Source organism: Pinus tabuliformis, chromosome 8 (genome assembly GCF_031772625.1).
Source record: "Pinus tabuliformis cultivar Carrire ecotype Pingquan chromosome 8, CPIR1, whole genome shotgun sequence".
Taxonomy (NCBI): Eukaryota; Viridiplantae; Streptophyta; class Pinopsida; order Pinales; family Pinaceae; genus Pinus; species Pinus tabuliformis.
The window spans coordinates 1037159546-1037170719 of NC_142294.1; the positions used below are offsets into that span (position 1 = coordinate 1037159546).

General features: G+C 42.0%; 2 pseudogenes; both read right to left on the reverse strand.

The window, feature by feature from the left end:
• Positions 1 to 8747: 8747 nt before the first annotated feature.
• Positions 8748 to 9191, reverse strand: LOC149238904 (D-xylose-proton symporter-like 3, chloroplastic pseudogene; annotated as a pseudogene).
• A 322-nt stretch (positions 9192 to 9513) lies between these two features.
• LOC149238905 (uncharacterized) lies at positions 9514 to 10608 on the reverse strand (annotated as a pseudogene).
• Between the last annotated feature and the right edge of the window lie 566 nt (positions 10609 to 11174).

The following is an 11174-nucleotide window of genomic DNA, read 5'->3' on the forward strand; positions in this document are numbered from 1 at the left end:
AAGGATTGGATGTTTTTTATTTGGGAGTTTTGGTTCGCCTGTTATTGTTTTGAACATCATCGCGGCTTTAAATTTAATAGTCGTGGTGTCATCATGCCCACACTTTTGTAATAGTCTCACAGTCATGACGGTTCTGAAAATCCGACCATCGTGGAAAAGTCGTGTACTTTCGCGCTGACATCGCTTTGTTGCTACAACTAGGTCTTTATCTATGCTTGTTGCTTATGTATTACCCGTGCTGATTGCTGTAGAATTGATTTTCTCAATTCTGCCTCCTGAGTCCATCAGTCCCGCTGGTCCTTTGCTTTTCTCACTTGTTTGATAACTTGTTTTTCACTGTTTATAGGTTGATGCACTCTTTTGTGAGATTTGTTGAATGAATCTTGCTTTTTTGCTTATGTGACCTAGTTCAATGTTTCATGTCTCTTGGATCAGTTTGGCTTGGTTGCTTGTTTGCTTAGGGTTCGTTTGCAGCTTCTTGTTGGTTTGATTGAGCCTTCCCCTTTTCTTGTTTTTGGTTGATTGCTTAGTGACTATTATTGAACCAATCTTTGGCATTAATTCGATTTCTCTTCACTATCGAACATAGAACACAATTTTTTGGATCAACCGGGTTTTTCCACACTTGCTTCTTACTTATTTGTTTCTTCTAGATTAAAAGACATAAAAATAAAAAAGATTGCATTCATTTACTATACGAAAGTGAAAGTGAATTTGCATTTCAAGTTTACATATTGGAAAGAAAATGATAAGATCTCTCATTAGTAGTATCTATGCACTTTTGGAATTGATGTCTGTATGCATTGAGTGACTACCTTTGTTGTCTTGGTTTTCTTGGTTTGGGAATGATCCCTCTACCCTCCCGTAGGTAGGTGTTCATCGAAGAAAAAGGATATTTCATTCATTCTAGCTACATCCTAGGATTTGTTGTATACATACGATAAGGTTTGAAAACTGAAACATAATCCAAGATCAACTCTAAAATGAACTGAATAAATCTAACAATGCATTGGAACATAATGCACACTATTTAGAGGTATAGGCTAGAGACATGCTCTAGCATCGTTAAACCTAGTCACTTTTGTTTCCACTCAAGGTTGGGTGATTCCTCCTTCTATGACTCAATAGTGGTCTAGCACGGAATTGTGCTCCCATGTACCATCGACTATATGTTGGGAGACCCCACTAGGTTATCATCCTTTATCCTTAGGAAGCCGTTTCTACCACCTTACAAACCGTAACGCACCGAACACATCATTTGGGAAGATTGACTGTCGTACGGAAAGTCCTTGGTTTTCATATGACTGCCTAGGTGTATATGCAGTTTTATGAATTTGTCTGGTAAACCTTTTTCCTAGTTCTCCAGAGTAGTCACTTTCGTTCCTTTTCGGACTCCCTAAAAGAAAAGGTCCATCTAAGCAATTGTCACTTCAGGCTCATTAAATATTCAAAGGAGACTAGTGTCATCTTTTTGTCCTTTTCTCGACTCTTTAAAGATGAAAAGGTCATGTTCTGTTCATGTGTCTTAAAATTTATTCGGACACGTTCACATTTACCCTTTTAGATCTTGTTTGTGTTAGCTTGAGTAGGGTTCTTTCTCATTAGTTTTCCTAGGGTTTTTGAATCATCATCCTTTCAGAATCACTGATCCTGTCTCCCTTTCCAAGTGACCAAGGGTCTCCCTCTTCTGTTGCTCCTGAGATACCGATTGTTAGTGATACTCTCCCTATTATTCTGAGTATCCAACCAATTAACTCTCAACTCCAGAAGATGAGTCTTACTATATTCACTAGAACCCTATTTGGGAGCCTTCCGAAGAAGATATTCCCAGTACTCCTCCTAGTGTTTCGGTCCCAATGTCTTCTTCTGACATGGAAGACACATCCCCTGTCATGAGTGAAGAATCCATTGCGACCAGCGATGAAATTCCTATCTCAACAGAAACTACACCTTTTCATGTCACCCCTCTTGGTGTCATGTTGCCTTTACACTATAAGGCTTTGAGGGATGTTATGGGTTCTAGGACCTCCCTTACGAGTTCTATGTGGTCTCACATCATCACTCCGACCTTGGAGTCTTTTATTCCTCAAATTCATAATGTGTCTGTCACTTCAGTCCTGACTATTCCAACTGTCTATGTGGCTTCTTCAACCCCTGTTGTTGGTGTCGTTATTACATCCTCAGTTGCCACCACTGTTGCTGGACCTTCCTCTAGATCAGCAAATAGTGGCCTGTCGACATCTACACTCAGAATTGTTGATCCTACACTAAGTGCCCCACCTTCTTCTGGTTCCATTCCAGCAAGGGGGGCATACGATCAATATTTGCATGCTCTTCAGAATCCGGATCCCCAAGATCCGTTTCATTATTAAGATTCTCGAGGGGCTCATATTTATTACCCTGGACCTTTACCCTCTCAGCCTGTGGTTGAGGTTACAGTCCCGTTATATGTTACTTGGGGTACCACCAGTTATCATGGTGCTCAAGTACCCCCTACAAATTTTCAAGGACCATGTTATCAAGGTCAGCCATCTTACATTCACCCCTCCTATGGGCAGTAGTATTACGGGCAGCCTTATCTAGGGAAACCTGAAGGCCCACAAGGACAACCCTTCTAGGGACAACCTTTGGCCTCTGGTGGTTCATCTTTTACCTATTTCGGGCAACCTTCTGGTAATCTAGGACAACCTTACATGCAACAAGGCCAACCTAGTGTCCAGCAAGGCTACCCTTCTGGGCAAGTCGGTCAAGCTTACGTTCAGTAAGGTCAACTGACTGTCTAGTCTGGTCAACCATCTGGACAGGTTGGTCAGCCTCAAATCCAATCAGGTCAACCAACTGTCCAGTTTTCTCAGCTATCAGGTCCATCAGGTTAGCCCTCAGTTGTGCAAGGACAACCCAATACCCAGCAAGCTCAAGCTTCTAGGAAAATGGGTCAACCTCAATCTCAACTAGGTCAACCTTTTGGCTAGGTGGCTCAGCCTTGGTTTTCTCAAGGACATCCATCTGGGCCTACTCAACCGGGCACTCAAATGATTGTTGCTTCTCAAGCTCAACCCAGTTTTCAGCCCCAGTCTGGGCTCCAAACCCAATCTGGTTTTCAAATGCAGGTTGGATCTCAATCTCAACTGGCCTATCAAATGTAGCCTAGCTCCCAGGCTCAGTTTGGAGCCCAGCCGCCTTATGGTTTCCAGCAATCCCAAGGGCAAACTCAATTTGCCTCGTACCAAAATTATCAACAACTACAGGTGAGTCCTTATCAAAATTACCAGCAATCATATGTTGCTCCTACATGCCAAGTTGGTAATCAATGGAATGTTGGGGGCCAAATCCAGGGTCAGCCATCCTATAACCCCTACGGACAAAATCCCTATGGACAAAACCCTCCTGGGCAAAATCCATCCAGACAGAATCAATGGGGGCAACAAGCAGCTGGCTAGAACTCTGGTGCTACCTCTTACTCACGGCCTCAAATGTCTTTTAACCCTAAATTACCCTTTTTAGAAACGTTGGAGTTACCGGATGTGTCCAAACTGACAAATGATCCTATCCTTCATAATCCGTATTGGTTGTCGGTTCCAACTGAGATTCCTGGTGATTGTCCCAAATTTGATGGTAAAGCTGGAGAAGATCCCCAAGCCCACGTTATGACTTATCATATATGGTGTTCGTCAAATTCGTGGCTTGATGATTCAATCCGTCTCCTCCTTTTTCAAAGGACCCTCACTGGCTCTATTGCTAAATGGCATATTGAGTTAGCTCGTGGATGTTTTCAGGATTTTAACCCATTCGCTATGACATTTTTAACTCCTTTTCAGTTGCCGACTCGAAATGAATTGGGCACACACCTCCTGACATCCTTAAAACAAAAAACGGCTACACATATCTCCGATCATATCCATGAATGGAGATGGCATCGCCATTTGATTAAGTTTTCGATTCCTAATCAGCTTCTGACTGACTGGTTCACGACCTCATTTGTTGGTCCAATAGCATGGGACATTGTTACGGGGCCATGTTTAACTAAGGAGCAGGCTATAATGCGTGCTCAATACCTTGACTTGGTATACTCCCAGTCTAGTACGTTATACGATTATTTGCCTAATGCCCCAAGGCCCGAAACTTCCAAAGCCCCACCAACACCATCTTTTGACAGCATCATTGGTTTTGTTAATCTGCCCTCTAAGAAATCTTCCGTGAACCCTGGGAAGAAAAAGTCGAATGCTCCGAATGAAAATACTTCTCAGGTTGTATCCAATTCTGGTAGTACTTCCGAGGTTAATGCCATCCAGTCCACCATGGCGGATAAAGCCTCGAAAGGAAAAAAGAAGGGAAAACGAAAGAATAAACCTGATCAACCCAAGAAGGATTCCCCTAAACCTCCACCAGAGGAAGGTGCCAAAAGCAAGCCCAAGTATCCTTGCCTTATTTGTGATGAGGATCACTATACCAAAGACTGCCCGAGGCCGTCTGAAGTTAGTCGTTTGTTGAAAGGTGCTCCCGAGACTCCTTCCGTGCTCAAAGAGCCTTTTCCCTCACAACAAACACAAATGGTGGCTGATCCATCCCAATCCTCTTCTCCCTTTGGTTCTCAAGTGTTTATGGCTGGGACGATTCCTGTCCACATTAGTACTTAGGCAAAAGAGTATCCATCGCCTACCGAGAAAGAGCCTGAGGTCCCCTCTAGTGCTCCTCCATCCAGTTCTGGTCTGCTCCATATCAAGAGACCTAGCACTGAGATGCCCATCTGACCCCCTCCTAAAGGTGTACTCTGAAAATATTCTTACAACCCTAATGCTCGTGTTGCTCAGCACTATAGCATCGTTGAGGACTTAGCCCAGGCTCCATCAGCTATGTCCGCTTTAGAAGTTCTTCAGAGCTGCCACTCTCAGAGGAAGTCCTTGCTATCAACTATTGGTGGCATCAACCCAGCCGACTCGGATTTAATCACTTTTGACCTAGAGACCCATATACCGAGACTGCCTCACCAAATTGCCTTCCTTATCCAGGTCATCATCAATTATAAAACGATTCATCGTACCGTCATTGATGAAAGTGCTTCAACTTGCATAATGTCTATTGCATGTTGGAAGGCTATTGGTTCTCCGACTCTGAGCCAGTCTCCTATGACCTTGGAAGCCTTTGATGGGAGAGAGTCTCGCCCTTATGGTATACTCCAATGCTTGCCTATTACTTTGGAAGGGAAGATAGTCAAAGTGGAAGTTGAAGTTGTTGATGACAATCTAACTTATAATCTCCTTTTGGGACAAAGCTAGACATATGCCATGCGAGCCGTGGCTTCATCTCTATTTCGTGTCATTCGTTTCCCTCATCAGGGGAAGATCGTCACAGTAGACCAGTTGTCTTTCTTCACTTCCTCTTTCGAAGGAAACATGCCCTTTGTGGAGCATACCTCCATCCCATGTGAGAGTGTGGGAGCTGGGCTCTTTAAAGATGCTGCCCTTATGGGTGTTTTTTCACTCCCACCTCCCAATGTCACTCTTATCAATATGATTTTTGTTCGCTTTGATCCTTGGGTTCTTCCCCCGACCAATCAGATAGACTCATGGGGCGATGAGATGCCGTTGAGTCCTGCTGAGCTCAACTACGTCCAAATTGTTATTGCATCGGCTCCATCTTCTGAATATTCTCCTTCGAGCAGTGCTCTTGACTCGTACGCTCATTCCCCTTGGCTTGGAGACAACGCTTCCTCAGACCCTCTAAAGGAAATATTTCCTTTTGATGAAGCCATTATCGAGACCATGTCTCTCGAGGAACCCCCTTGGTCTGATCATCACCATCGTTCCTCATTTCTCCCTACCCACCGGGAAATGCTTACCCATCTCGAGCGGTTTGCTCCTTGTCTCCCTTCCCAACCCCTTTCAGACACTCATTCAGGTTTATCAAGTGTATTCTGAAGGGAACATGGGAAACATCATGCAAACCCAGCCGATCGACATCTCTGTTAAACTAGGGATTGTCGAGCACATCCATGTCGGAGTAACTTGTACTTCGGAGGAGATTCAACTCTATACTGATCTTTTTCACGAATTCCATGATGTCTTTGCTTGGTCTTATGAAGAAATTCCCGACATTGTTCCTAGCATCGTGGTGCATGAGATACCTATGTATCTAGGTGCTAAGCCTGTTCGCCAGCATCTATGCCCCGTGCACCCCTGAAAGGCTGCAGCTATTAAAGCGGAAGTTGAAAAGCTTCTTAAGGCTGGTTTTATTTACCCCATCCCACTCACAGATTGGGTCTCCAATATCATCCCTGTGACTAAAAAACAGGGCACTATCAGAGTTTGTGTTGATTACCATGATATTAATTGAGCCTGTCCCAAAGATAACTTCCCCACACCCTTCATTGACCAGCTCATTGATGAGTGTGCTGGGAGTGAAATGTATTCATTCATGGATAGTTTTTCTGGTTATAACTAGATTAATATTGTGCCCCCGATTAGCACAAGACCTCCTTTATCTGTCCATTGGGCACTTTCGCCTACAAAAAGCTCCCTTTCGGTTTGAAAAATGCCGGTGCTACCTTCCAAGTCAAAATTTCTTATGCATTCCATGATATTCTACACATTGTGCAACCTTACCTGGTTGATCTACTAGCTCATTCAGCTAAACGCCTGGACCACCCCGCTCACCTTTTCGAAATCTTTCTCCACTGTCGACACTACCGCATTCAGCTTAATCCGCATAAGTGTGTCTTCTGCGTCAAGTCAGGCAAACTTCTTGGGTTCATCATTTCCCGAGAGGGCATCCATTTGGATCCCCTTAAAGTCAAGGCTATTCTGAATCTTCCTCCCATTGCTTCTTTACAGAAATTTCAGAGTTTGCAGGGCAAAGAAAACTTTTTACGATGATTCATTCCGAACTATGCCGAAGTGGCCAAAGGTTTCACGTGGTTACTGAAGCGGGATACCCCTTTTCTTTGGGATGCCACTACTCAAGAGTCTTTCGAGCACCCTCAAGGTTCTCCTTGTTTCTACTATGTTGTTGCATCCTCCTAATTATAATCGTGACTACACTCTGTATTTGGTCGTTGCCGATACCACTATTGGCATGGTTCTCATTCAAGATGACGATGATGGCACTGAGCATGTCATTTATTATCTCAGCCACAATCTATTAGATACGGAAACTCGATATGCTTATGTCGAGAAGTTGGCATTGGCCGTTGTTTGTGTCGTCTAATGTTTCCGCCATTATATCTTGTTGTGCACTATGACAGTGGTTTCTATTTGCAATCCGATGACGTAAGTTATCTCAAAATCAGACCCTGATAGGATGCTATGATCAGGTAGATTTCAAGTACCTCTTTCAAACCAATCTTTTAGCTAAGGCTTAGCCTCCTTAGCCTGAGAGGGCTCTCTCAAAGGGTTAATGATTTTAGTTTGAAGATTAAGATGGCTAACTCTATGAAAAATTCGAACAACAGTATATGAATCGTTGAAATATCAATTAACAAAATTCCATTGGGCCATGGAGTCAAGGTGTGTTTCAGTACAACAATGAGATTAAATTCACATGGAAGTCAAGGCATAGAGGGCTTTCACATAGAATTAGAACAGAGATATAGTGTAGGAACACAGTCCACAAATACATGAGGGAAATTAGAGCATCTTCAAATGAGTTCTAAGTAACATGTATCTGTACTACTGCAAGTAAGTATAGGAAAGAAACCATGAAGAAAATCAAACATTAAAAACCCTTGCTAAATCCTGAGTAGTGAAATCAACTCCTTATATTATCCTGAAAACATACAACCACATACAATAATGCAAAGTCCTATGTTTCTTTGAGAATTTCCAACCTCTATTACATTACTTTTTCTCCTATATATAGAGCTCTTCTACCTAACTGAGATTCCTCCTCCAGCATGAGGGGAACTCAAATTCTCCTTATCATGACACCTATTGACATATTAAACTAATTATTAAAAGCAACTTTCTACTAATTGACAACTCTAGAAACCTAAAACAATTAGGATTCTAACTCTTCATCATGTTGGTAGCAACATTTGTTACAATCAAAATTCGTTCTCTGACAAGTGGTATTTCTTTAGTTTAGCTATGGTGAATGTTTAAAGTTCCTTGCTGGCCCTTAATGTCTTATCTCCTTTACTGCACCTACAAAGTAGGAAACTACCCCTGTTTTCCTGCATTTGGTTTCCTCAAGGATGTTTGAAACCAATTAACCCAGATGTCTTCTTTGATTACACAAGAGTGTATTTGAGTGCCACATTCTTGATGTACTATAGACCCTTTACATATATTCGTATGGAGACAAAACTTCTTCAAAGCCGTTTGGAATGTCGTGGACAAAACTAGTGGAGATTTGTATGACAAAACTTATAGTTCATATATCTTTTCCTCCACTTGTTTTACCGCTGCCGGTTGCTTGTACATTGCAATTGATCCTTTTTTACACTCCTATTTCAAAAAATATCCCCTTGATTACTAAAAATTGGTCGTTTGAGTTTAATTATGTAGCTACAGCAGTTTCGTAGCGCGCTACGAAACTACTGTGTAATTACAAAAACACAGCTTTGAACCAAAATTTTACTGTTTTGCACCTATTCATACTGAAATATCCTTTTCACCTTGTCATGAAGTTATTCAAAAGTGAATACAGATGCATCATTCTTCAAGAAAAACTGCAACAAGGTAAGTTATCAAAAGATCTCAAGGTTTCTTTTATTTGTACATCACTAGCTATGTCACCCATAGGCCGACCTCTTAATCTGCATAATGCAAAATCTCTTTTAGTTCTTCCATGTTGCCTTTACCCTGCACAACCTGGAGAAGAAGCCAACGAGGGGATGGTGGCAACCACCACAGGCCAATACCCAATATTATAGCAATTGATGTGTTCAAGCCATACATGTATCGCCAGCCACCAATCACATCAATTTCTAGATTACCCATTAAGTAACCAAGCAAGATTCCCAGAACTATGAAAATTTCCTTCAAGGATACAAGTGTTCCACGAATATGATATGGAGAAGTCTCAGGAATGTATAAATGAGTTGCATGCATAGCCAAACCTATTCCAAGTCCAAACAACAGCCGACCAACTATAAGCATAGGAAGTCTAGGTGCCAACGCTGTGATTAAAGCTCCTGATAAATATAGCACTGCCGCGATAATTAACTCCCTCCAACTCCCTAGAAAATCTGCCATGTTGAATGCTAGTGGAGAACCACATAAAGCCGCATAAATGGAACCACTAACCACCAGAACAGTTTGAATAGATGGTAGATTGTACCAGGTTATCCCACTCAATCAACCGACTGCAATGAAACAGAGGCACTTGAAGTAGCACCAATATCATAACCGAACAGTACACCTCCCAAGGCTAGGAATTAACAGTTGAGAATCTGATTTTGTGGACAAATTGTTGGCAAATATGGTGGTTTTTGCTATAATAGGAGGCCGATTGGATTTCAAGCCAGAAACGCGACAAAATTCAACAGCGAAACCACCAAGAGCTCTGCGGGGAGGACTATTTAGAACAACCTTCCAGTGCAAGAGTATGGAAATGCTTGAAAAGCCCCAAAATAATCTATTGCACCCAAAGGTTTTTCACAGAGATCTTCAAAATGGAAATAAGCACAACCATTTGCTCCCAAAAGGAATCTGTAATGTCCGTCCCATGACAACTTCAACAGTTTTTGGAGTGACCATATATCCATTTATCAATTCTTGAAATTTTTCTTTGAGCAAATGAGAAGAATCTTTGCCACAAAAATACAATCGTTTCTGAGCTGGAGTGAGCTTTCGATAGTCAGTGGAAGATCCAATCTCATAAACAACACGTCGCTCAACCACCTTCATATAAATTATTAAGAGCCCTGTTGGAAGTGGAAACCAAGATAGTTCCTTTGTTAAATAAATGTCTAAACATCTGATTCAGGATCAATGCATCTACCACATTTGTTACCATGAACTCATCAATGCACAACAAAATTGCTTCACTTGAAATATCATTAGCAACAACATCCAAAGGATCACTTAGACCTTTTTTCTTTTAAAGAAGGCTATGTACATCCAACATAAAATCATGGAAGTAAATTCTCTTTTTCCTCCAAGATTCAGGCAATTGCTCATAGAAAATGTCCATTAACATTGTTTTTCCTATGCATACCCCACTATATAGGTACAAACCACAAACAGGTGAAAAATAAGCTTGTGGCTTTATGAATGAGAACCAGCTATTGGATTTATTAGAAGATGTGGATCTTTCCAATCCACAAGTTTTAGCTACATCTACCAGCTCATCATATAATATCTAGAGAGCTATGAGGGTATCTTCCTGACAAGTGTCACGTGCCATGAGTTCTCTTGCTGCCATCCGCCTTTCATACTTTATTAGAGGACCCCTTCTCTCCACATCTTTGCCTGAATCTTTGGCTGTAGATGACAGCAAGGTCCTTGAATTTATAACCTATTGTAAGCCTATGCTAATTTCCTTCTCCCCGAGAGGACTGCAAGATGTCAGAAAAACCAAGGATGAGTGCGATTTCACAACCAACCTTCCACCCCTCCTTATGCACCCATCAGATTCACGGACTTGCACATCGAGATATTGATCTTGCATGATAGGCTTTGACAAACTGAAAAAAATCGAATTTTTTTCTTAAGTGATAACAACGTACATCCTGTCACATCAGCTGCTGGGGGGGCAAGTACTCGAAGTGGATTGTTATCCTCCAAGAATTTGACTTGGAATTCACCACTGCCAAGTATAAGAAATCCCTTGTATTTTCTGATTTTCTATGCTCTCTGCCATCTCCTACCACTCCCTCTCGGTTAGAGGACCATATTCCAGATGAAACTCTATTCTTAATTAGCACCCTCGATCCCTAGTATGGGGATATCATTGTCTACCTGTAGACATCCTCTTTTCATCCCGATGTGTCTAAGGATGCTCGGCGACAGATTTGCCATCAGTCTCAGCCCTATCGTATTATTGGGCACACCTTGTACCGTCTCGGCACTGACTCTGTTCTCTGCCAATGCTTAACATTCAAGGAAGCTAAGCAAGTTTTAAATGACTACCATTCTGGCGCCTGTGGTGGTCATATGTCTAGATATGTTACTGCTCAAAAGATCTGCCATGCTAATTACTTTTGGCCCTCCATCTTCAAGGATTGCATTCTTGTC